The sequence below is a fragment of the Rhipicephalus microplus genome, chromosome 8 (genome assembly GCF_043290135.1).
Source record: "Rhipicephalus microplus isolate Deutch F79 chromosome 8, USDA_Rmic, whole genome shotgun sequence".
Lineage (NCBI taxonomy): Eukaryota > Metazoa > Arthropoda > Arachnida > Ixodida > Ixodidae > Rhipicephalus > Rhipicephalus microplus.
In genome coordinates, this window is record NC_134707.1 from 28,063,663 (window position 1) to 28,089,250 (window position 25,588).

Genomic DNA, 25,588 nt, shown 5'->3' on the forward strand with positions numbered 1-25,588 from the left:
AGGAAAGACACGAATATGCCATTCGCATCTTAATAAAACGTCTCGCACTTTCGAGCTTGCACACTTGCCAAGTTCCGTTGCCTCACGTGAGAATCGAACGTACAAGCAGAGTTTTCACAATTTCGAAAATATTTGCTCCAGCCCAGACACTCGTTTTATCGCGTTTCGACCACTTTTCCTTAATACACTATCGCTATGTAGAAAAATTCGTCGCTGGCTTTCTCTCCGCCAAGGACTCCCTTCTCGCTCGTAAAACAGCACGTGCCAAGCTTGCGCATTCGCAATAACCCTTCAACGCCAGCACGTCAAGGACGCGGCGAAGGGTCCATAGCGTACGTGTCTTATAGGCTTTTGTTGCCCGTCACCTGTCTGAGTCACCTGTCTGCGCCGCGAAGAGATTTTTTTCTCGACAATCAAAGAAAGAGAAAGCGCCAAAGAAGGCTATATACGCAACTGGCTGTTCGCCGACGCCTTGGAAAGTCACGCGCCCTTCGACGCATTGAACGGCCGGATCCCGAGGAAAACCACGTCGTGTCTACAAGGTCCGGCTTGGTGCATACAAATGAGGCGTTTAAGGTTTACGTTGCGGCTGAAACGAGAAGCTGACCAGTTAGTAGTTTCGTGAAGGGCGTGCATAATCCCGTCGTCGGAACGAACAGCCATAGCATCCTGCCGGAACTAACAGCTGGAATGGCAACTTCTGCTGGTTGATTGGTTGGCTCATTTATAAGGTTTAACGACCCGTAGCGACTCGGGCTATGAAAGGTGCCATAGTAGAGGGCTTCCTGACAACTTCGACATGAGTGTCTTTAACGTGCACTGCCATGGAATAGTAGAGGAGTCTGTGTAGCATACCACCATTATCGAAATGCTACCGCCACGGTCACGATGAGAAAGATGAATTAAACAGTTTGCAGGATTGCCCCGCCGCGGTAGTCTAGTGGCTAAGGTACTCGGCTGCTGACCCGCAGGTCACGGAATCAAATCCCGGCTGCGGCGGCTGCATTTCCAGTGGAGTCGAAAATGTTGTAGGCTCGTGTGCTCAGATTTGGGTGCACGTTAAAGAACCCCAGGTGGGTAAAATTACTGGAGCCCTCCATTACGGCGTCTCTCATAATCATATGGTGGTTTTGGGACGTTAAACCCCCTCATATCAATCAATCAATTTGCAGGATCTACTTACAAAATATAGTCAGCAAATATTCAACCCATTCAACCTCAAAAGCCGAGCGCAATGTACTAATATTACCTATCAGAAATTTTTGTTCCAATCTGGTGGTGACAAACAGATGTATGGTATTCTGCCCTTAGTTTTATTTAATTACGATAAGCGTAATTGTAGACAAGTATACAGCTTCTTCATTGCCTTTCAATATTGCCATGTTCCTTTCTTCAAGTTTTGTTATCATCCCGTTACACTACGTTCAGCGCAAACCACGCCTACGCTATTCGAAAAGCTTCGAGGCTTTAGTAGATCGTTTTGTTAGGACCACGCCCACTTCGGGAACGTCACAGATTATTCGGGAACTGGCGTCTACGCTTGCGATAAGGCTAGAATATTCAATGGCAAGGGTATAAATGCCGACACCCTTCGCTGCCTGTCAGTTGATTGATTGATGGCCGACGATCCGTTCGCCACTGTAAGTGCAAGACTGCTACTGGAGTCCGACTTTCCGTTCACCGGGCACAGGTTCACCCAAATAAGCCGTTTAATCTCAACGTACAATCTGCTGTCTTCAGCCACGTCACGACCGCGTGACAATATTGATTGACGCATTTGAAAAAGTTCAAAACCAAGCAGCCAGATTTGTTAGCAACAACTATAATTCCTTTGCAAGCATCACAGAAATGAAACGAGCATTGAAATGGGAGACACTGATGGTAAGGAGGCAGAAACTCAGGCTTAAATTTCTTCATTGTATATATTATAATGGAAATGCCATTAACCCTCTTGATTATCTGTTCACACCAACGTACGTCTCTAATCGTCAAGACCATTAACGAAAAATATTAGAATACCGTTACGAAACCCACTCTTTCGGTAGTTCTTTCTTCGTAAAAACAATACAGGAATGGAACCATCTACCGGATGATCTCGTCAATGAAACTGATAATGAATCCTTTCTTTCTTCATTGTAACAACTCCTACAATATCACTGCCGCTAAGAATGGTTTGCTGTCTCGAAGCGTGTGGGTGTTTACAAATGCATGACTGTGACGTTGTTTTCACTCACCAATGTTCGAGTATTTTTTTTTCTCTTAAAATATTTTGAGTGCTGTTTTATTTGTTGAATCTATTGTTTCGATTGAAAACTATGTAGTCAATTATTATGTGTACCTCCCCTACGTAATGCCTCACGGCGATGTAGGTGAAATGTAAATAAATAAATAAATAAAATATGCATTTGCCCTTGAGCCTGCATTTTTTTTCTTGGGGGAGGGTGTACCTGTCAGTGCATGTATAAATTAGAACTGACAGACAATGATGCCAAGAGTATGGGGAACGCTATTAGAAGTAATTGTAATGTAATTGTGAAGAGAGAAAAGTGAACAAAAACACGTGACACACATTTTCTTAACCGGAAAGTTAATTTTGAATGAGCATGAGATGCTCAAGAGAAGTGCTTTCCCCAATAAAAACTCTTGATATAAAAAGGCAAGGAACAATACAAGAAAGTAGTGAGGAGAAATAACGCAAAAATGTCTATCTCGTCACCAATCTGTGCGGCTGACCTCCACCTATAACGCCAGGAAGCACCAGTACATGCTAACGAAACTAAAGCAAACAAAACCAGAAAACAGTAATGTCCCGCTGAGAGCTAAAACAGAGCTTTAGATGAACTACCAACAGCTTGAACGAAATATGTTCAGCTGACTGAACCACAGCATCTAGGAAGCCGAGTTGGGCGACGATATGTCAAACAGCGACTTTATTCGGTTGCTGTCCCAAAAATGTCTTACAAAAATACCGCAAGACTAATTCGGTCAATTGAACATTGTACATTCACTGTATACACGCAAACTTATTTAGGGCAGCGAAAAAGATGGGCACGAAACCTTTGATACACCATCCTTGGCGTTATCAAGGCGAGTCTTACAGCCTCGCGGTTTCAAAAACGTGCACCATCTTCGTTAACCTTCAAGTTTATCTGCCCAATGTAAGTACCGGCGTTCAGGACACATTAGTCGAAATCAATTAAAAATGTACATGGGCAGGACATGCTCCGTGAGGGCAAGATAACCGTGGGTCAATAAGAGTAACAGAGAGGATTCCAAAAGAAGGCAAGCGCTCAAGGAGGATTGATTGATATGTGGGGTTTAACGTCCCAAAACCACCATATGATTATAAGAGACGCCGTAGTGGAGGGCTCCCGAAATTTTGGCCACCTGGTGTTCTTTAACGCGTACCCAAATCTGAGCTCACGGGCCTACAGCACTCAAAGAGGAGGCAGAAGGCTTCGTGAGCAGATGAAATAAAGACGTTTGCGGGGCCAAACAGCCGCGAAAAGCACATGAGCAGTTGACTGATGGAGCATGAAAGACTCCTTTTTCATGTAGTGTGATTGATCAGGCTTATGATTATCATTATTATTATTATTATTATTATTATGAATTTTCGGAAATCCAACGCTCGGCGGCGCCGTGAACACGAATGACACCGAACGTCAGGCGACCAAGTGATGGCGTCCTGCGATTACGTCACATTATTGAATGACGCTACTGGATGGCACCATTTCATGATATCACATGCTGAAGTCATCAAATATTGTCAAATTATGATGTCGTCAAAAGATATTGTGTCACGACATCAACTGAATACATGATCGCATGACCAAGGGAGGGTGAATCCCGGGGGTAGTGCGAAAACCGGATACGGTTCAGAAGGCTTTGAGGGGCAAGGATGCCCTCGCTCTTCTCAGTGTACGCTAAAGGGACTGTCCGTTTTTCGTGCTATTGTTTTTAAGTGCCCTCTGCATTCCCTTACGAAGTGATTCTCCATCAGTCACGCTTTTGACAGGACACGCCAGTCACCGTCACAAAGAATACCACGTCACACAAAAGTATAACGACACCCGGAGGTGAATGATGGATCGTGTGGACCCTTGCAGCACAGCTAGAGTTCTCAAGCACACTAACAACCTAAACACGTGACAGAAAGAAGTACAGCGGCGTCGAATTTCTTACCAGGACAGACGAACACCGTCGCCGAAAAATTTGGCACCTTGAGTGTCCCTCTCTGAGCGACGACGAAAGACACAATGGCCGTTCCGACGCACGCGTATACCGTCACTTCGTCTCTCTTCCCCACCCGTGCGCATGCGGCACCGCCGACGACGCCGGATGATGCGAGGAGCCGACTAGACGTAACGTCCCGCTGCGTGGCGCCATCGTCGATACACCGATAGAGTTACGCCAAGCTGTCAGGTGACTTGACGGCGCCTGCGCGGCCGTATACCTTGAAAACAAGCGAGCGGCTGAGGGAAGCCGCTCTTTCTTTACAGTGAGAAACTAACGCGATACGCCGAGACCGCGGGCGTGCCAAAGCGCGGCTTCAAATGCCTTCTCACGTGCCCTCCTCCTTGTGCTGTTTCACTCTCTCTTTCTAACTGCGCCTTCTTTCCCAAGTTTGCAACGCACGAGTCGTGTGGGTCGTATGTTATGGTTCGCGCCATTCCTTACTCTAAACAAAGGAGCCAATCTTGATTGATTGATTTGTGGGGTTTACCGTCCCAAAACCACCATATGATTATGAGAAACGCCGTAGTGGAGGGCTCCGGAAATTTCGACCACCTGGGGTTCTTTAACGTGCACCGAAATCTGAGCACACGGGCCTACAACATTTCCGCCTCCATCGGAAATGCAGCCGCCGCAGCCGGGATTTGATCCCGCGACCTGCGGGAAGGAGGCACTCTTCGTTGTCACAGCCACCACAGGCTTAAGCAGACACCGGCTGATACGGGACCACGCGATGCCCCACTGAAGTCAAATCAAGGCTTCCACGGACACCCGACTAGTCGGGAAGAACCACTAATTTAAAAGGCGAGGACGGCGACCATAAGAAATGAACATACGCTGACGTTCAGGTGCTCAGAACGGGAGCCTTGCTCACAGAAGGTCGATCTACCACGGTGGTAATGGTACTCAAAGTGTTGACCCAAAGGGTCTCGTCAAGCTACAAATGTATACCTGTTAAGCCAATGAAACCAACCAGCATGTATGTACTGCAAAATAAATTGAATTGAATTAAAGGCCACGGGATCGAATTTCGGCAGCGGCAGGTGCATTAGAACGGAGATGAATATGTCATAGGCACGAGGTCCTATATTTATGTGTACGTTTAAAAACCCTAAATAGTCCAGATTTCTGGAACCCCTCCACTACGGCATCTGTCATAATCTATTCGTGGTTTTGGAACGTAAAAATACAGACAATTATTATTAAGATAATTGCTCGTAACTTTCGTGGCCACGTATTTTTCAACGAACTCTGAACCAAAGACTGCTTTGTCAAGTGTCACATCATACATAGAGGAAGCCCTAACAATAATATTAACATGTGGAGTTTTACGTCCCAAAACCACGATACGTATATGAGACGCCGTAGTGGAGGGCTACGGAAAGTTTGACCATTTGGTACTACCATCGCACAATAAATACACTGGTCCTCGACAATTTCGCCTCCATCGAAATGTGACAGCCGCCGCCGAAATCGAACCCGCGACCTCCGGGCCACAAGCTTAGTAACTTGGCCGCTTATTCACCACGGAAGACACGAAGGAAGCGCTAGCTGTACCTGAGAAAATAAAATTAGATGCCAAAGTTTCAACAAACACGAGTAAACCACCGAGAGCGCGCAATATAAATAACGTTATGAAATACGACTGGACAAAACATTGAAATACACACGCACTTTCTACGTTGTATATGGTTGATCGCTATCTTCGATATCTGGTTATATATGATCATTCCCTACATTCGATTCAACGTTTTATCCATGTAATTATTGTGTGACGTAACTAGTTCAACCTAAAACGTTGCGCTGGTGTTCTTTATCCAGCTGCTTTTTTTTCTCAAGTACACACACCAGAATTTGCAAGGACTGTTTAGTGTGGTTACTCAATTTTGTATGGCTAGAGTCGAGCTTCTCAGACTCTCACACACAGCGTAATCAACAATACACCAGGTTGGAGCCTGCACTTATTTCTTTTTGATGCAGTAATGAATAACTCGGCTGCTTTCGAACCACTGAACTCCCCGCAGCCGAAGCAAACGTCCTGTACACTGGGCCACTGCTACTGTAGCACTGGCCAACCCTGGCTAGATGATGGCTAATACTGGCTAACATTAGCCAGCGATTGCCATCAGTGGCAATCACTGGCTAATGCCATGGCATCAGTAATGGCATGGCTAATGTCATGGCTAATGTAATGGCATCAGTGGCAATCACTGACTCCATTGCTAATATTGGTAACATTTGCCAATCGTTGGAAATTATAGCCAGTTTTGGCATCATTTTCCAGTATGCTGGCAGATTATTCCACACAATAGCAACATTTGCCAGTATTTGCCAGTACAACATTTGCCAGTACATTACAATCCGCCAATTGGTATGTTTCGCCAACACACGCACATTATTGCCAACGGCGGCGACATTTACCTGCACAGGCATTTACCTGCAACATTCGTTTACCTGCGACATTTACCTGCGACATTTACCTGCAACATTCGTACTGCGAATGTTGGCAATATTTGCCAGCACTGGAAGATTGCTCCGAGCAATAGTAGATTCTGGCCAACATAGGCAAAATTTTGCAACACTGCCCAGATTCTCGCGAATATTGACAATATTTGCCAACAGCGGTCAATTATTCGCGATGTTGGCCAAGTTGGGAACGTCAGGAGGCAGCTGCTCGCCTAATCGACATATTTACGGCACGCAATACCCACTAGAAATGTTACGGCTAATAGAAAGATCGACGAAGATAAAGTTACGAGGACCAGTCACACGAATCAAGTCAACGTTTTCCAAATGCCACAGTGTAACCGCAGCTCAAATTAGGTGGCGCTTCTATACCTCCCCGACATGATGGAGGACCTGTAATTCACTTTGAGTGCACCAAAATAAGCATACAAACAAGCAACTAGCAAGATGACATTTCACACGGCCAGGCAGCGGCAGGTAATTGATTTATGATGCGAGTGTGTTTGGAGCCACGACACATGTGCAACTTTGATATATATATATACGCTAAAGGGTAGGACAGCTGTGTCGGGAACTTATTTATAGCCACGGGGAGCACAGCTAAAAACACACAAGTGCATTGTGCCAGCAGTATGTATAGTCCTATATTGCGTGCGCTTTCAAGCTGAAGAGCAACGCTCGTTATTTCAGTTCTCCAACGTCATGTCAGTCGTAAGCGAATTTTATACGCATAAATCATCCAATTTAGTGTCCGTGAAAGAAAGCGCAAAGTTAGAATTGAACCTCAACAACAGGGAAGGCACCTGCTTCCTAAAATAAATCTTAAACGACGGCGTTGATCAAGCGAGTTTCGATATGAAAGGTTAACGTGCCTATGAAGCAGATATACGGGCGCGAGGTTGAAACAAAGCAGCTGTACAACTGAAGAAGCGCATTCATAATAAATTTCAAAAATGATCTTGTTTGATCTGAACATAGGAAACGTTACAGACCACTTAGCGAGTACACCAGTATATCAATAACAATAGTATACAGCAAGCATAGATAGGGAAAACCGAACACTCTAAAAGAAATGAAGGACAAGATTCACTGGAGCAAAAAAAAAAAAACATTTGTTCTAAAGAAATTGAATTCTGAGGCTTTTCAGGTACCATACGTAAACATACTTCTTAAGCAACGTAATGAAATTAAATTTATGAAGAATGAAAACTGCATGAATCTTTCTTAATTTTGTTTGCATACAGGACCCAAAGATAAATAAATGAGTCGCAATGCTTGGTGGTATTTAGAAAGTTGAAGAGTGGAAGCATTATATGATACAGAAGACTGAAGCCAGTAGACGAATCAGGGCTGTGACTTCGCTCTCAGTGAAAGAGACTCCATAACTTTAAAACTGAAGATTGCCTCTAGATGCGCAGCAACCGGTTAAGGGTAAGTATTGAAAATATAAAATATTTGATGTAGCACAAACGAATACACGGGCCAAGGAAGCCCACACGGAGACCACAGCATCGTGTGGTATTCAGCCTCCTTGTGCCCGCATGTCGATTTGCGATACATCAAGTATTTTCAAGTGATTCACCGACAAGCCAATACATCACAACTCGCCTCAATTGAAGATAGAATCAAACTTTCCGTGTAGTTCAGAAATAAGCAGTTATTTAAAGCTAACTTTATCCAATGTCGGTCAGCAAGTACTTTAGCACCTACGTTATAGAACATTCTCTGGTTAACATTTCGTCCGGCTTTATAACACTAAATTTGTGTGACGCCGTCCTGTGGAAGAAGACCGATCAACTTTCCCCATATATATTTAGATCTATAATTATGCCGCCATTTTGATTGATTTCTTTTTCCTCGCCATCGACTTATGCGACCGACGCAGAGGAAAGAGCAGCGTGTCGGCATAGACGGCAAGCAAATACGGCGCATGCGCCAAGGCATGGTGCTAAGAAGCTGCGCGATATTTCGAAAACTTACATGACAGAACATTAGCACTTTCAAGTCACAGTGTCGCAGTCCTACCGCATCTAGGTCCGCCACAGCGGATCACTGATTACGATGCTCCGCTGCTGACTCCTTATGTCGCCGGTTTGATCCTGGTCGAAGCGCTCGCATTTTGATGGAGGCGTAACGGTAGAGGCCTTATCACTGTGTGATAATATCAGTGCACGTTGAAACAAACACCAGATAGCGAAAATTTCTGGAGCCTTCTCCTACAGCATGCCACAAAACCATATTGTTGTTTCGGTCCACGAAACCCAAGATACTATCTAATCTCTTACAGTTGTTCAATCTATAATGCCTTGTCGTTGAATTTCTTCTGCTTCTGTTAGTGCTCTTGCAAAAAAAATTATTGCCTAGTTCCCCACACATTATACTCCTACGTGTATTCTCTGAAGTATTTGTAAATAAATAGAATAAATAATACAAAGCAACGAAGATTAACGAACAAAATTGTGATTATTCTCACTGAGCAGAAAGTACAAAGTACATGCTTCACGGGTGTACCTGCACATTCTCCACCAATGAAACGCGACCACACATTGCCTGGAACTGCGCCCACGACGCCTTCTTTAGATGACAACGTTGTCCTAACCAGCAGGCCACCGCGGAGCGTATAGTTCATGAAAGTCAATGACTCCGCAGATCTGCTCGGCATTCTTCGTTGCCTCTTCACCTGATTTGTACATTCCAGCCACGGACATCTACTGCCGTGCAGCCGCTCTATAACGTGCGTACATCCCGCTCAGTCCGGTTGAAAAGAGCTGTGGTGGATCAGCGATTTCGCGGTGGTAAGACCTTGATCCCCCAACTGCCTTCCATTAGCCTCCTTTTCTGTGGGGTTCGCGGCGTAGCCGCTTCTTTCTGCGCGGTTGCGATGTATTGAAGAAATAAAGCGATGCGATAATTTAGAAAAAAAAAGTATCTGCGTTGTGTAAGTTCGCTCTTTGTCTCAGGGAGACTGTTGGGCACTCAGAAACCAGTTTTCTTCATTTCCACAAAAACGCCCGCGCGCTTGCAGAGACGTCGCCCAGGCGTCCTTGACGTCGTCGGGCTGTAAAGGACGACGGCGTGACCATTGACGACATTGCGCACGACGCACCGCTGTACACATGTCTCGTTGAACGTACAGGCCTAGCAAAGCGCGCTGTGAAAAACCCTGCGCAAGGCCTTCTTTATGTTCTTTGAGGCAACCGGATACCCAAGCTCTCAGTCATCAACGCGATGTGTGCAATGCCGCCGACAAGGGATAGGCAGGGGCCGGCGTTGGCAGGGGCCTGTCTTCGCTCATCCCCGACTGCTGCTGTCGTGAAAAGACCGTCGGCGTTCGAGTGAACGGCGAATGCCGTCACCCACCTATTTTTAGGGCCGAAGCACCTCACACCATGAGTCATACGTCCCGTGTGGCAGTAGCCAGTTGCATTGCCTGTCAATAAAAACGGTGTGACAGCACAATATTCACAGAGTGAATGATAATAGGTGGGGCGAAGCGTCCATCAGTCCGTCCGTGCCTCCATGCGTTCGTTCGTGCATGCATGCGTTTATCTGCGCGTCCGTCCGTCCGCTTCGCCCGACTCGCCATCATTCTCCTCGTAGATATGCGGCGATTTTCTTTACTACATGCATTAATCACTGTACCTGCACTGTCAAGGACGTGAGTTCGATTGCCTACTATGGCGGCAGCATTTAGAAGGGTGCGAAATGGAGGAATACACTTGAGATTAAATATACGTGCACATCAAAGAAACGCCAGATGATGGAAAAAATTACACCATCTCCTGTTAAAGAGAATTATGTGCAGATGCGAAGCAGCTGGCGCTCATGCTTACACTGGTGGCGGCGTTGACTCGGGCGCTCATCCCGGCGTTGCGCAGGAGAGAAACCTATGTAGGTGCAAAGCAAGCAGTGCTAAACCGATGTTTCCCACTGGAACAAGCCAATCTCTGCTAATAGTCAATGAGCGATAAAATACTTCGATTGGACAGAGAAACCCGAGGTCCGCTTCAAGTTGACGCGCACACCGCAAATTTCCATGTGTTCACAACGCACAGGTGAAATCTCCCACCGGTACTTCCTTGGGGGCCAAGATCCAGTGCTTATATATACGGATTGTCCAGGGAACGGTTGTGCAGCACGAGCAGTCGTTTCTTCTTCTTTTTTCAATCAATAAACTTGCTAGAAGACACTGCCTGCATCGGCATTGCGAGGCGAGAGATTGATTGATATGTGTGGTTTAACATCCCAAAACCACTATATGATTATGAGAGACGCCGTAGTGGAGGGCTCCGGAAATTTCGACCACCTGGGGTTCTTTAACCTGCCCCCAAATCTGAGCACACGGGCCTACAACATTTCCGCCTCCATCGGAAATGCAGCCGCCACAGCCAGGATTCGAACCCGCAACCTGCGGGTCAGCAGCCGAGTACCTTAGCCACTAGACCACCGCAGCGGGGTGCGAGGCGAGAGAGGGAGAGAGCGTAGGAGAGGAGAGAGAGTGGGGGGGAACGCGTTTGCGCAGTGGAGCGCGGGCGCCACCTGATCAAGCTCGCTCATAAGATGCTTTGCACCTATCAAACCCGGAACCATCAAATGCTACATAATGGTCATGTGGTTTTTTTCCTGTAAGATCCCACCCATGCAGTAATATTAAGGCAGTACTCTTGTCAGGGACGGAGCTAGAATTTCTACGATTTCTACGAACAGTGCAGGAGGAGGGGAGGGAAGGGAGACGGGCATATGCGCTTTCTTATGACTACGTTTGATATGTGGGAAACGGGGAAAAGGAGAGGGGGTGCAAAGGTGCAGCAGTCCATAAGAGGGCGGCTGCCCGGTGTCTGCGTGAACGCACACGCAACCAATTAAAAGTCGCGCTCTCGAGTGATTGCGTTATTTGACGACGTCACACGTTCTCGGCCTGTATTAGTCCAGTGTAGGAAGAAAGTCTGTTCCGGTGCTCTCCAGTTTATCGAAACTTGTGCGAGCTGGTGCCATTTCATACCTTCGAACTTCTTAATTTCTTCATTCTAACTCTATGCCTCCCCCCCCCCCCCCTGTGTTCCCCATCCCTTGGTAATCATCCTTTCACTCTTACGTCCACCGGCTGTCTTCTGTACGGCTTACGTGGCCAGCCCAGGTCTATTTCGTTTGCTTCTCAAACATGGCATGTGCAACCCCTATTTCTTCTCTATAAGTGATTTTGTCATCCGATAGTTTCATGTTATTCCTATAATTTTTCGTACCTTTGGGCGTTGCGTGGTTCTAATTTTTCCCCTGGTTTGTTTCAGTCTCGCATCTTAGCTGGCAGTATGTAGTGAATGTACACTTTTCACTTTAACGACAGAGACAAATTTCGTGACATTATTTGGGAGTGCCCACCAAATGCACTTTTTTGTGCCAGTATTTCGAAATTTATATAGGTTCCTGTATATTATACTTCATTGTATCAAACCATCAACTGTTCTCTCTTTCACCATGCTATACAGCATTATTTTGGCCTTAAGCATATTTATTTTTTGATATTAAGTTAATCAGGTCATCTCAGTCAATGACGTCCAATTATCCATCCTCCAGAGACGTCTCCAATGACATCATTGCTCGGTCTGAGGTGGGCGGATTCCGGAGGTAGTACAACGTCGCTTGAAGTCACTACATTTATATTTAGCCCTCCTGTAAATAACGTCAGGTAAAATCCTCCGGTGCCTAGATCCAATGACACCATCACTTGATTAGAGGTGGGCGAACCTGTGATGTAGTACATAACTCGAAGTGCCATTCTCGTGTTCTTTCTTTAGCGTTACTTGAAGCTACTAAATTTTCTTACAGGCATATTTATATCTTGTTCATTAGCGGCCTTAGTGGTCGGGCAATGGAGACGAAGACTCACTACAGCAGGTTGCACTAATTACGGGCGGGGGGGGGGGGGGGTCCAAAAGCGTACACGCAGAAGAAACTACTCCACACAGGTGGCAAGTACCCTCCTTGCTGCGACAGACGCTGCCACGAAAGAAATACATCGACGCCTACACAGTGACTACCGTTACTCCGCCATTTATAGATACGACACGAAATGCTATGTACACGCACGTACGCGTTAATGCAGGATGATTTTTATTTCTATGAGAGTCCTGGTTATCAACGGTACTTTCGAGATACAGAAGCGATGTCCGTAGATAGTACACCAGACTAATTATGAGTCTTGCAAAAGTGTACAGCCAATAATAATGCACAGCGTGACAGTGGCAGGGCCACTGACTGGCGTCGTTGTGGAAGGGAAACAGTGACGGTATAGTCATTCACAGTGTTTGCAATCGTAACACTCGGTGTGCCCACATATGGCTGGTTTCTAGAATTCGCATTCATTAGTGGCATTGTATGAACAGCATAAAAAGAAAGAAAAATTACTGCACGCCGAGCCATAGTTATCGCTACTTGAGACAGGTGCAAGAAATGACACACGCGCTTTCATGACTCGGAAAGAAAAAACATTGGGCAAAACAATGAAAGCAGATACAGAGCACGAGATCGAATCGCCTCCTGGTGAAGTATTAGCAGTGTGCCATGCTTGGTTTTCAATAGATTCCGTGCAGCATTCACGTATAGCATGCGAGCTAATTCGTCACCTGCCAGCTCGTGAATGATCACGTGCAACACAACACCGTGTGCCATGAGAGGAATGTTCTAATGGCTACGATTGGCGTCGACTAATATTCGCAGGGTCGCCCAAACTGAAAGAGCCCCGAAGAGTGGACGGAGGAACGGCAATACACAGCTAACCAAGTGGGGCATCTCATGCGTAAAGCAATGGCTGTGGATTCGTTCGCCACCGGCGGCATATATGCATGCTGTTGTCAATAATCATGTCATGCGTTTTACGTTCCAAAACCGCTATTAGTACAAGAAACGCCGCAGAGAAAGTATCTGGAAATTTTGACTATGTGGTGTTCTTTGAGCGCACTGAGATCACACAGTACACGGGCCTATATAGCATATCGCTTCCATCGAAACGCCACAGCCGCGACCGGTATCGAACCAGCGACCTTTGCGGGTCAGAAGCCGAGCATTGTAACCAGTGACCCACCGTGGCAGATCGGCACACGGTGTTGACGTCAGTATCCGTTTACTTTTCACACATCGACGTTGGTGGCCATATCCTCCCCCCTCCCCCAACAAACCGCCTACCGACTAGGGAAACTATAAAAAGCTGTCGAACCTTTATATACACACCGAGGTAACCGATGGATCCCACACCGATGTATGCTACATCGGTGTGGGATCCCACCCATATCAACTTAATTACTGCTCTAGAGATGGTTCAGAACAACTCTGTACGTTTCATTCGCGCTAATTACAGTCGCACCGCCAGCATAACTTCTATGAAATCAGACCTTTCCCTCCCATCATTATCACTGCGCAGAAAAGTGTCACGCATTGCCTTGTTTCATAAAATGTATCATCATCCTGATCTGCGCGATCGACTCATCCCTCAACCATCTTATGTATCCCATCGCACTGATCATCGTCACAAAGTTGGATTCGCTTCATGTAATACTGAGTACTTTTATCAATCATTTCTACCACGAACCTCTCGCGATTGGAATGGCCTTCCCGCTGACATTGTAAACATTAATAACTGTAAACATTTTCGCAATTCTGTAGCTAATATTGTATACTCAGGCTCTTTCTAACTTATAGTGCGTCTCTATTGTACTTGCATATTTTGTTCCTTTTATTTTCTTACCTTTTTGTGCTTTTACCACTCCCCCTCTGTAATGCCTCTGGCCCTGAGGGGTATAATAAAATGAAATGAAATGAATACCAACAAACCACCCCACGTGAGCTTCCTGGTGACTGTGTTGATAATTTTTGTGCTCGCCGTTTCGTAAATTAAGAAACCGGAGAGCGGGACCAAACATTCTCAAAGCGGGCAACGGGGCCCCACAAAAACGACGCAACGAAATAGCGACAAATTACCAACAAAACGCCGAAACACTGAAATTTCTGGCGCGTGCGTCGCTTACGAGCTGCGCATGAAGGGGGGGGGGGGGGGAGGGGAGACACCCACCCGGAAAAAGGAAGTGAGGCCGCTGCAGCCTTCGCGGCTGACGCAGCAATCCCGCTTCACTCGTAGTCTCGCTTCATACATTTCTCTTTTTTTTTCTTTTTTTTTGAGCCACCGTTCCCGGGCGCCTAATGACACAGCGCTTGACCCGCGTTGATGGTCAGTGCTATAAGCGGCTGCGGCCCAACAGCGGGACGTCTATAACCCGGATGAGGGCAACGCACCACTGCACGCTACGAGGTTGGGCCGAATGCGGAACAAGCCTGTTCCTGGAAATAACTTTTTTATATATGCCCTTCCCATGATGCTTCTTCTCTTTCGAGGTCTACAGCGCAGTTAACGGACAAGAAAACGCTCCAGGAAGACCGCGGGTTGTACAACAACCAAAGTCGCACTCGGGTCAGCGTGAAGTTGTGCGGTCGGCCGCCGGACGACGGAAGTATAACCCATGCTCGACGCAGAAAAATTAAATAAAAAAAATGTAAGCGAGCTGCACTGCCTGAAGGGTGTCAAAAGAGCGAGGCTGAACCACTTCTCCCTATCCCTAATTTTTCTACCTTTCTACGCTATTTCTTTTTTGAAGTAATCTTGTGCTATGCCCGTCTTTTATGAGTGTGTGTATTGTATCGCTGCTCTTCTTAACATTCGGTGTTAGAAATGAAGCAATCAACTACTCACCAGAAGAAAGGTATCATCATCATCATCATCGTCAACAACAACATCATCATCATCAGCAGCAGCAGCAGCAGCAGCAGCAGCAACTTAACTACGTTCACTGCAGGGCAAATAACTCTCCCATGCTCCGCCAATCAACTCAGTCTTGCACTTTCTGCTGCCACTTTTTCCACGTATAATGTGGCGGCATAATTGAGTTAAGTGTGTCTCCTATAGAGCTATATATGTGTAAGAGATGCATGCATAAAAAGAGGGAATCAATAAACTGTTAGATTGGGTGCTACTCGGAGGCCATCAGCCCCTGTGTCCCAACGCGTCGCTGATTGACGTGCACAGCATACACCTGATATGACAGTTTAGGCAGCTCAACTTTGCAATAAAAATATGGAAAAAGTCTTTTGACTATTTTTCGCCACGTATAAAACTGCTCCGATTTCTCTCTCTCTCTCTCTCTCTCTAAAGGTACGCGTGAACGCTCTTTTGCGAGAGTCGTGCCAACGCAAGTGCGTCCCACGACGTTAATTCTCAAGCAGAGAGCTGATGTGTCTCTTCAAAATAGAGTTATACGAGTGGGCAAAAACAGAATCAAGGCACTGTATCTGAGCGTCGCGCGTCTCATGACTTTCCACAAGAAAGTTAACACCTGTTTTTGAAGATAGTTACATTTGCGATATACGTTGCAGAAAGAGAGCCCAAGGATTCTTTTTTTTTTTTTTTTCCCAGAGTGTGTCCTACACTGACAAGCTGTTTCCTGCGCGCCATCGCGCATAGGACTTGCCTTCGCTTATTGCTCTTTTTTTCTTCCCACTTACCACAACAAGAAAACACGTTCAATGGGGTAAGCCTACTGATGATTTGATTGATTTGTGGGGTTTAACGTCCCAAAACCACCACATGATTATGAGAGACGCCGTAGTGGAGGGCTCCGGAAATTTCCACCACCTGGGGTTCTTTAACGTGCGCCCAAATCTGAGTACACGGGCCTACACCATTTCCGCCTCCATCGGAAATGCAGCCGCCACAGCCGGGATTTGATCCCGCGACCTGCGGGTCAGCAGCCGAGTACCTTAGCCACTAGACCACCATGGCGGGGCATGGGGGGGAGGGGGGGGGGTAAGCCTATAAATACGTACAACTTGCTGAAACTAAAACTTAGAAAAAGAAAGGTACAGACGGCCAGCAAGCGAGAAAGTTGCGCAGAGGACAAGCCTTACATGGCGGTCGGCGGGGAAATCAGTTGATTTTCTTGACAGTCGCGACTCTTTTGACTGTGCGCTTTCATGCTCGGCAGCTGCGCCGACTGGAGCGGCAGGCTTCTTTCTCGCCGCAGAATATAGCCTGACGAGCGCAACAAAGGGGAGAAAATATGCAAAAGAAAGAAGAAAAAAGGAGGGCCATGCAAAGGACGAAGAGCATCGAACAAGCAACGCACGAAGATTTACAACGCCTCCGTTGCAATTACGAAACTCTCTTCTTCGTACAAATAAAAAAAAAACGTCCGCGCGACATACAAACGTTCCTGGCGCGTGCGCGTCGAAAAGTTTACCTTCGCCCGCCCTGCCTACGCAAATTTAAAAATTTCTACTATTCTCTATGTCTATATGTTTCCGACGTTACAATTTCAGAGTTTGAATAAGTACTGACGTTTCATCTGTAGGGCCTTTAGAGGGACACTGAAGTCAAACGATCTACGTCAGAGTGAAAGCTCAATGTATGACAACATCTAAAGCGACAATGTTATAAACAACAGTGCCCTACTTGCCAAGAATTTAAGGTGAATGCACAAGAACACAAGCGCCGCAGTAGGACATTCTCAAAATGATCCCGATGACATCAGACGGACCGCCTACAACTAATCACTAGTAATCGATCTAGCTGCTCTAAATAAACAACTTTCCGTACATTAGGATACGCAATAAAATTCTGCTTGTTTTTTCTTGTTTGATTCCCGAAAAAAAAAAAACGCCGGACGTTATTATGGGGAATGGCGCGAGTGGCTCCAAAATTCAATTTTCGCATAGTTACATCGAAGAAGTGGGGCCATCTAGCGAGGCACAGTTGAACTAAAAAACGTTTTTATAGCCTCCGAGCACGTGCGCCCGCCATCTCGGAGGTCATGGTTGTTGCTGCTGTGGCTCTTGTTGCTTTCAGTGTGCTGCTTACTAGCGCAGTAAAGCAGGGCAACATTGTGCACGGCAACAGTGACGCGAGTCGGTCCATTCGGTCCGCTTCTTGTGAAAGGTAACTTGAAGTGTGCTAACGCAATGCAAACCACTAAAGCGTGTTTTTATTTCAACGTAGGTCCTTCCTTGGCACTAAAGTAACACTACGAGGTTTCTGTACCGCTATTTCAACAATCAACGTAAACTTAACAGTTGCTTTTAGTGATATTTTAAAACACGCCCACTTTAGGGACAAAAATTGGCTTCTTTTTCACCTTCGCAACCGTTTCTGACATGTTTCCATATCAAAAGAAGCAATCAGACAGAATCTGACACCTTCTTCATACCTGATATTTTTTTTTATTTAAATGTACGTAAGGAGAGGTTGGTGCCAATGCGACCTCATATCTTCTCGTCATATCTTTTCCTCGCCACTTATATCCACATAACACGCGTAGGCACTAACAGCATTAAGAGTAGAGCCTACGAGGACAGCGCGCTAGTCGACCACGCTATATATCTTCGCTTCGTGCAGTCGAACGTGCAGAAAACCAGTTGATCGCACACGATGGTGAAGCGAGACGAGGCTGAACGGGCGTGAGACAGCACGGCGAAGCAGGGTAGCAAACCATTCATAAATGATTATACCTCGTAAATGGACCGATCGTGAGTTTGCTTCCTCACGACGCCTGTAAAGAATAAAAGAATGTTGGCGTCACGAATGGCACCGTGAGGACGGAAAACGACACAAGAGAATGATTCACTGGACGAAGGAATACACGGCGCTGACCAAAGGAAAAATCAATTCTCGAGAATGACGTTGTGGCTCCCATGAACCTTGTTGCACAATGAAGCATGAGCGGCAAGTTCAGGCAACGCGCAATCAGGGGCGGAAGATTACAACAGTTTTTGTTCAGAATGTGCGCGATGGTTTGAATAAAGAACAATTTGAGATGAAGCCGAGAAAAGAGTTTCTTTTCTGTGGCGATGATAGAAGCATCTGCCCAGTTGGTGACATGGTCCGTGGATACGAAATCTTCGGCAAGTTCATTTGACATCACCCTCTTTCTCACGTCATTGCAGTCTATATAAATGAGCGCTTATAAATAAGCGAACTTGCTGCTCATACTTCATTGTGATCAAGGCGCTCGTATGGGAGCCAAAACGTTTTTTTTTAATACTATAATTATACCATGGTTGAAGCAGTGTTCCTTCGTACATGTATCACCCCAGCTAGGTGGATGTCCAGCAAGCTCTTGAATTATTAATCCACCGTCTTTGTTTTCAATATTGAGCAGTTGTTTAAGGGCGCTTTAAGACTTATTCGTTCTACCTGATCTACATGGTGATCCACGTGTTGTTTAATTGAAATTAACTTTATTAAACCAAACTGAGTGAAAAAAATATGTAAGAAACATCTGGATCCTTACCAGAATGCTAGTATGGGTGCTTGCAGCTATACCATAAATACTTGCACAGGAAGGAAACAGAGATATACAATCATTCAATGGCATGTTAACTAAACCTAAAAACATACTGGAGATACGAAAAGATATTAGAGACCCTCCCGACACTTCTGTTGTCACCATGACAAGCAGACTCCTTTCCATGTTTAGTTAATATTTATGCGAAGAAAGACAAGTGACAGCATTGATGAACACGCAACTGTCACGAATTAACAGCAGCATCGAAGTATAACACAGTTCGCACAATAAACAGTAGTCCGTCAAGTTGAGCTCTGAGCCACCAGGCGACACCACCAACAATCATTCAAGTAAAAGTCCACGTTGCGCATCCACAAAAGCAACACCGTCTACAGAAACCGTCATCTTTTCGTGAGAAGTGGCTTCTAGAAGTAATCTTTTTTTAGATGTGCAATTTCTTATCGTCGAGCTCAATCCGGCGTGCGGCGTGACCACCCAAACTGCATGTGCGCGTCCCTTCCCCCCTTTCCTCCCCTGCACTTTTCCTCCCTCACCTCGCAATGCCGACGCCATCAGCGTCTGCAAGCCTACGCTCGCTCACCCTCTCTCACCTTCATTGTTCATTCGCGCCCCTCCCCTCCTATCTTACGCTCCTTCCTCTGTCGCTTCGCAAGGCTGACGCTGACAGCATGTGCTAGTCTACGCTCGATCGCCCTCCCTCTTCTCTAAGCATTCCTCCCCGCGGCGTTTACATCCCCAATGCGCATGAGCGCCCTCCCCGCCATCCTTCTCCAGCAGCGTCTGCAAGCCAGCGTGTGTGAGTTTAACAAAGTGTAACGATTTAGTGTACTTGGTGCTCCATTATGGAAGAGCAAAAAGCCATCCCAGTCCTATAGTGTGACTGCCAGTGGACGCAATGGATTGAAAAAAGAAAAAAACAACTGCTCGTGCTGCAGAACCGTTCACTGGCAGTAGAAAACACCGGTACAACACTGCGTGCTTTGCATCTGCCCAGGTTTCTCTCCAGCGCAACGCCGCGATGAGCACCAGCGTCAACGCCACCACCAGTGCAAGCGTTTTGGCCCGCTGCTTCGCACCCGTACACACAAACGGGATCGGATTGGATAAACTTTTATTGTTTTTATTGGATAAACTTTTATTACACGAACGGGAGATGCCGTAAATATTTTACATATCTCTCTCTTCCTCTCTTCACTAAGCCGTTGACAGATCCGGTGACACGTACAAACAGCTCGTTACGATAAAGACACAATGAAAGGAGGCCATTATTACCGAGCATACAAAATGAAAGGAGCACGAGATCACAAAGGCAACAGGATGAAAGGAGCCCAGAGACGAACAGTTAGCTAAAGACATGCAGGCCGCACCTTTCCAGATGCGCGACTTGCACAGGAACAAGAAGCCCTTCGCCGGCTACATTTCCCTTCAACACTTCATATGTCATCGCTGGCGAGTTCAAGGTGTCGTGACTCTGAGTCCTGGGAGTAAAGAACTTTATGTTTCCCATAACTGCATTCCCCATAAATGCAGAACGCGAGCCAGTCATGTGTGCAAGACAGTCGTGCTATTGGTCACTTACCTATTCAATTCATACGTGCTTTCACTGTTTGTGTAAGCACTGCTCATAATATGATTTAAAGGTTCATCGTCTCGTGTTAAAACGTCACGTTAGGCCTCACAGTGAAATCAGAATTTGAGTTGCAATTTTCCAGGAATGTTCAAGTTTTTGAACGTAAACTAGCGACACAAACATGTACCTGTATGATAAGGTCAACCTCCCCATGGAACGAGAGGCGGTCGATGTCGCGTAAATCTTTCCTTGATACCAATCCACCAACGCGAGTAGTCGTTTTTTGCACTGTCTAATACATTGAGCGTCATATACCGGGCCTCATCGAATGTGAGGCCAACGGGACGGCTTTAAAACCTCCTAGAGTAGCTAGTACTCTAAATTGTTACCCACTTTTTCTAAACACACAGCAAGCACACCCTTTGTAGCTCGACAATCGGCTCGAAATTGTTAAACAGTTTTTCAACTAAATTGTTAACTACTTTTTCTGAACACACCCTGCCCGCTTTCGCCATCTATTGCTCGTTATGGGGCGGCTTTATGTTCTCCCATAGTAGAACATCTGGTACTCCAAATACAAACACACATGAATCCTGACCTTTTGTGTTGAGACATACCCAGCTTGTTTTTAGGCTTGCCTAGTTGTGGCAGGTTGGTGTTTGTTCATACAGGAGAAATATTATGTAAATAGGATGTAAGTACGTAGCGTATGCATGTTTACGTTTTATCTGTGTGTTCTTCGTTTACCACGCTATGCATATATGTAAACACATCTTTTTGTAACCACCTTTAGAGTATGTTCTTTTTGTGTTCTATCCTGATGTTCTGTTGGATTGTAATTGATGCCCACTGTTCGTGAGAATAAATTTCTCTAAGCAATTTATCGCTAGATCTAGGGATTTTTATTATCCTTCCGGGATTTAGCATATTTTTGTTTAATGTAGCGATTTTGTAAGGCTCTGCAAATAGGACACTACGCGGCCTGATTAAAGGCATTACTAAGTGATCCCGCTCACAAGCTGTTTCAACTTGAAAGACTGTAATGTGCATGGTTATGGTGTTACAATGAACGGCTAACTGCTCTTTCATAGTTGAGCACAATGTACTCGAGTCACCTAAATCTTTTTCTCAACACAATATAGCTATTTGATGTTTTTTTATTTAAGACCATCTTGGTGGTCTGATGGACCGTGTAAAGAAGATAGCAGTTTTGTTACGCGAGATTATTTTAGTCCACATACAGAGTAAAATTAAACTCTGTATTCATAAGAGATAAGCACGCGCCTATCATGAGCACCCTGAGTGACTCCTGCACTGTGATCAAAAGATAAATCTTGTGTTGTAGTGCGTACAAACACACGTCAAGATTACGCTCACAGCGTGCCTTCAGGGAGCAATGTTTCCATGTGAAATAACCAGAACTATAATAGATAAAGAAAGCAGAAGTAGGACTGAAGATTTAGTAAGGTGGTACGAGTTTGATATTGCAGAAATGATGCGGTGCAAAAAGAAAAGAAGACTGTTCGGGTGTTTCAAACTTTCCGTCATGCCCTTTTTATGAGAGCAAAAAAAGTGACGAATAGATTTAGCCAAACGGGAAGCTGACCGAAGGTACAGAGGAAAAGTGCAGCTATGAGCCAGTAATGAAGCGCCCACTTATATCTACTGAAAATATTTAAGCAGTGCTTATAAATGCGTAAAATTAAGAAGAGACCATCATCTGTCAAGCTGTAAGTACAAGAAAGGCGCTAGAGACTTGCGGTTGGCCCAAATGATCACATCTTTGTCTTTCGTGCATGTGGAAAGTGAAATTGACATGATGATCTGTCTCGGTGGCAACCAGTGACATTCACAAGCACTTAAAAGGTCGCTAATGGTGACGTTTACTTCTAACCAGATTCAGAAGAACTTGGCCAAAAAGCACCCTATCTTAATACTTGGTTGAAAGTCAGTTAGCCTGAATGCTGACATCAATAATATAATCTAGGCATTCATCTTGCAATCTAGAGATTCTTCGAGGATCTATTTAGAGATAAAACATTTTTGTTTGGTTTGCCATTTTTGTTAGCAAAATTCCCGTAGCAGATAAATCTATACGCTGCTTTCCAAAATCATTGCACTAAGCCGTGAACTCTCTCAAGGCCGGTAATTTTTGTCGACACAGCCTCATCACCTGTGAGGACCACGGGAAGGCTTTATGCTATCTCATAATATAGTGTCAAGTAGTTTAAATCGTCAACAACGTTTTTCTGAACAGTGCAGTGCATAAAACCATAACTTGTCAACAGTTGTTTCTAAACGCAACAGAGCAAGAGGGGTTTATTTGAACAATCAGTATTTTCTGTAACGAAGTTAGTAGTTTGACGACGGCGCTGTTAAGCCGAAGCACGCTGATGACCCCAACTATATAGCTGCATACCCAACGTCACAGGATTAGAATGGGGGTGGTTTGGTGATAGACCGAACCGACAGAAACACAACGTGAAGAAGTCTTCATCAGAAGGTGGCATATGTACACAATTTTTTGGGGTGAGGCATATGGGATTAATGAATTTACTTTACTGCCATTTTAAAAGTTACTCGCAGCGAAAACAAATTGCTGCTTTTCTTCACAAATAATGTGGCTCTGTTCACTTATAGGTGACTTTTTGTGTTCCCTTTTCCCCTTGTTTCCACCAGTGATCCATGACCTGTGGCAATATCGCAGTTCTGCAAGTTACGTCGTAACTATGCTCTTTTGAGAGCGCGTCCCTCTGGAGTCGCTTTGTTACCCTTTACAGTTGTATTCACCTGAACTGCCGTCACTATAGTACGCAATAAACTTCCCTGTTCAAACTTATGCCTGCGTGATCACCATACCTTTCAAAAGGGTGCGTCATTCTCCGATTTGTCCGCCCACTGTGCCGCCTGCATGCGGTTGCATCTCAGAATTTTGCCGCACAACCACCGTTTATACGTGCACAGGCGAATTCTCGTACAGGAGAGAAAGCCTTCGTTATCTGCGAAAGTGGGAAAGTGGGGACGGGTGTCTTGGCACACCGTCGATTGCGTTACTTGTTCGTAAGGTGACGCAGAAGGAGAAGGCCTTACAAGTGTAGTGTTTCGTCACATGCATTAGTTGCGCGCGCATATTTTGTTTTTGTTTTCTTTCCTCTCCTTTTCGTTTGCGCTTGAATAAAGGAACCATGTTGTAAGTCGGCGCTCGTGTCAAGTCTTTCTTTGTGCTTCGTCTTTCGCGCTGTTCCAATACGAACGCAAACCAACTAGCCCAACTCTCCCTCTGCCTGCTGTCATCAGGCAGCATACTTACGCAGGCGCTTAGCCGTGGACCCAACTATAGGGCTGCAGAAATTGCGTCATTTCCTTTCCACAGCCTCTCCTCCTCCCTAAACGTATGCAAACTTTCTCCGGGTTGAACAGCAACAGCTAATGGTGTAGCCTATACATTTATTCTCGAGTTGTAAGCAGAGTTGTACGTAACGCTTTACAAGGGAGCGGTCAATTTTATGAATACCAATGTTTGTTGTTCATGAATGTGTTTGTTGAAAATGTGTCTTTCTTACTGTTTTTTTTATTCTTCTCTTATCACTTTGCTTTGTGTATTTCTATTTCAGTGTTGTGACAAGTAAGAATTCTTGGTAATATTTGCTGCTGCTGTTATTGTTCTGAGAGGTGGGACCAGGCAAGCTGCCTACATGCAGCTTTTATCCCACCATCCTTGCTGTTTATTCATGTTTTGATATATTTGCCAATAAAGTTCACTTCACTTCCCCTATTTTCTGTGACTTGCACAAGTATGGTTCTAACTGACAATCAATTAGTTAAATAAATAATTAATCAAGCAATCAACCGGTTTTACATTCATGATGAAAAGAAGATGTTAAAAGGCCTCAAACATACAGGGGAGCACAGAGTTTCCCAATATACACTAGAGGGAACTCTGGCGCTAGTGTCTATGGGAGCTGCAATGCACGGCGCTTCAGCAAGCATGAGAATGATGGGTAGTACACACATTTGTCTAAACTTCGTACTTCTGGCCTGCTTTTGGCTCCGTGTGTGTTCGTGTGGCTTGAAGCTGTTTTGTCATGAAACAAAAATCGGCAAATGTTCAGCGATTGCGCTTCACCACCCTATTTTTTTAATTACCTTTCCAAATTGGGTCACGAAGTTTAAAAGGGTTGAATCTTTATTTCAAAACAAAAATCGAAACACAGCAATAAACGAAGCCGCAAGTACGATTTGCCGCCCGCAAGTACGAAGACTAGGCAAATATGTGTACTATCCATCATTCCCATGGTTGCTGAACGATCGCAGCGCCAGAGTGCCCTCTAGTTAACTTTGAGAAACTCTATGCAGGGGAGGGTCCCAAAGGACAAGACTGCAACGGAGACACTATGAATGTCAACTATAGATGGCTTGTACTCGTGTCACTGAAACAGCCTTGTTGGTGAACCACAGGGCGTACACAAGGTTTGTGACGTCACGCGTTATTGATATTATTGTATAACTTGCAAGTTCTTTCATTGTTGGTGGACAGAGGCCAATAAAATGATGATCACACATCGTTATCGTGTTGAAGCAGGCCCAGCGCGATGTGTTTATGCTGCCTCTACGTCATCAACACCACCGTGTTGGTGAACAAGTATACGTTATAAAGCTGCGACCATGAAGTCACGTGAGAGCTGCCTTAACGCCTGTCCAGATGCACGGCTTTTCGCCGAAACAAGAAAGCCAATTCGCCCGCTACATTTCCCCAGAAGTACTCTGCGTGTCGCATCTGACGAGTTTATTGCGTCTAGCAGCGGCCGTCAAGTCGTGATCTACTAAGCTCGCAAAAATGAAATGATGGCACGCGCCACTTGGAACTGCCGTCACAGCTGCCGTCTCAGCGAGTACTCCATGAGTAGGTTGTTATATAGCGCGCGCATGTTACTAAACGGAGGGCCGGGCGAAGATGCGGAACGCGTATGAA

General features: G+C 45.5%; 1 protein-coding gene across 3 annotated transcripts in view; it reads right to left on the bottom strand.

Moving 5' to 3' along the window:
- Nucleotides 1–25,588, bottom strand: part of LOC119164318 (alpha-(1,3)-fucosyltransferase 7-like) — a 60,201-nt gene that overhangs the window by 28,590 nt on the left and 6,023 nt on the right. The window contains exon 1 of one of the 3 annotated variants that reach the window (XM_075871384.1): nucleotides 4,186–4,342. The exons of the other annotated variants lie outside the window; for them this stretch is intronic. The gene's annotated coding sequence lies outside the window, so the exon portion shown is untranslated. Of the gene's footprint in view, nucleotides 1–4,185; nucleotides 4,343–25,588 lie in introns of those variants that run through there. 3 annotated transcript variants of the gene reach the window in all.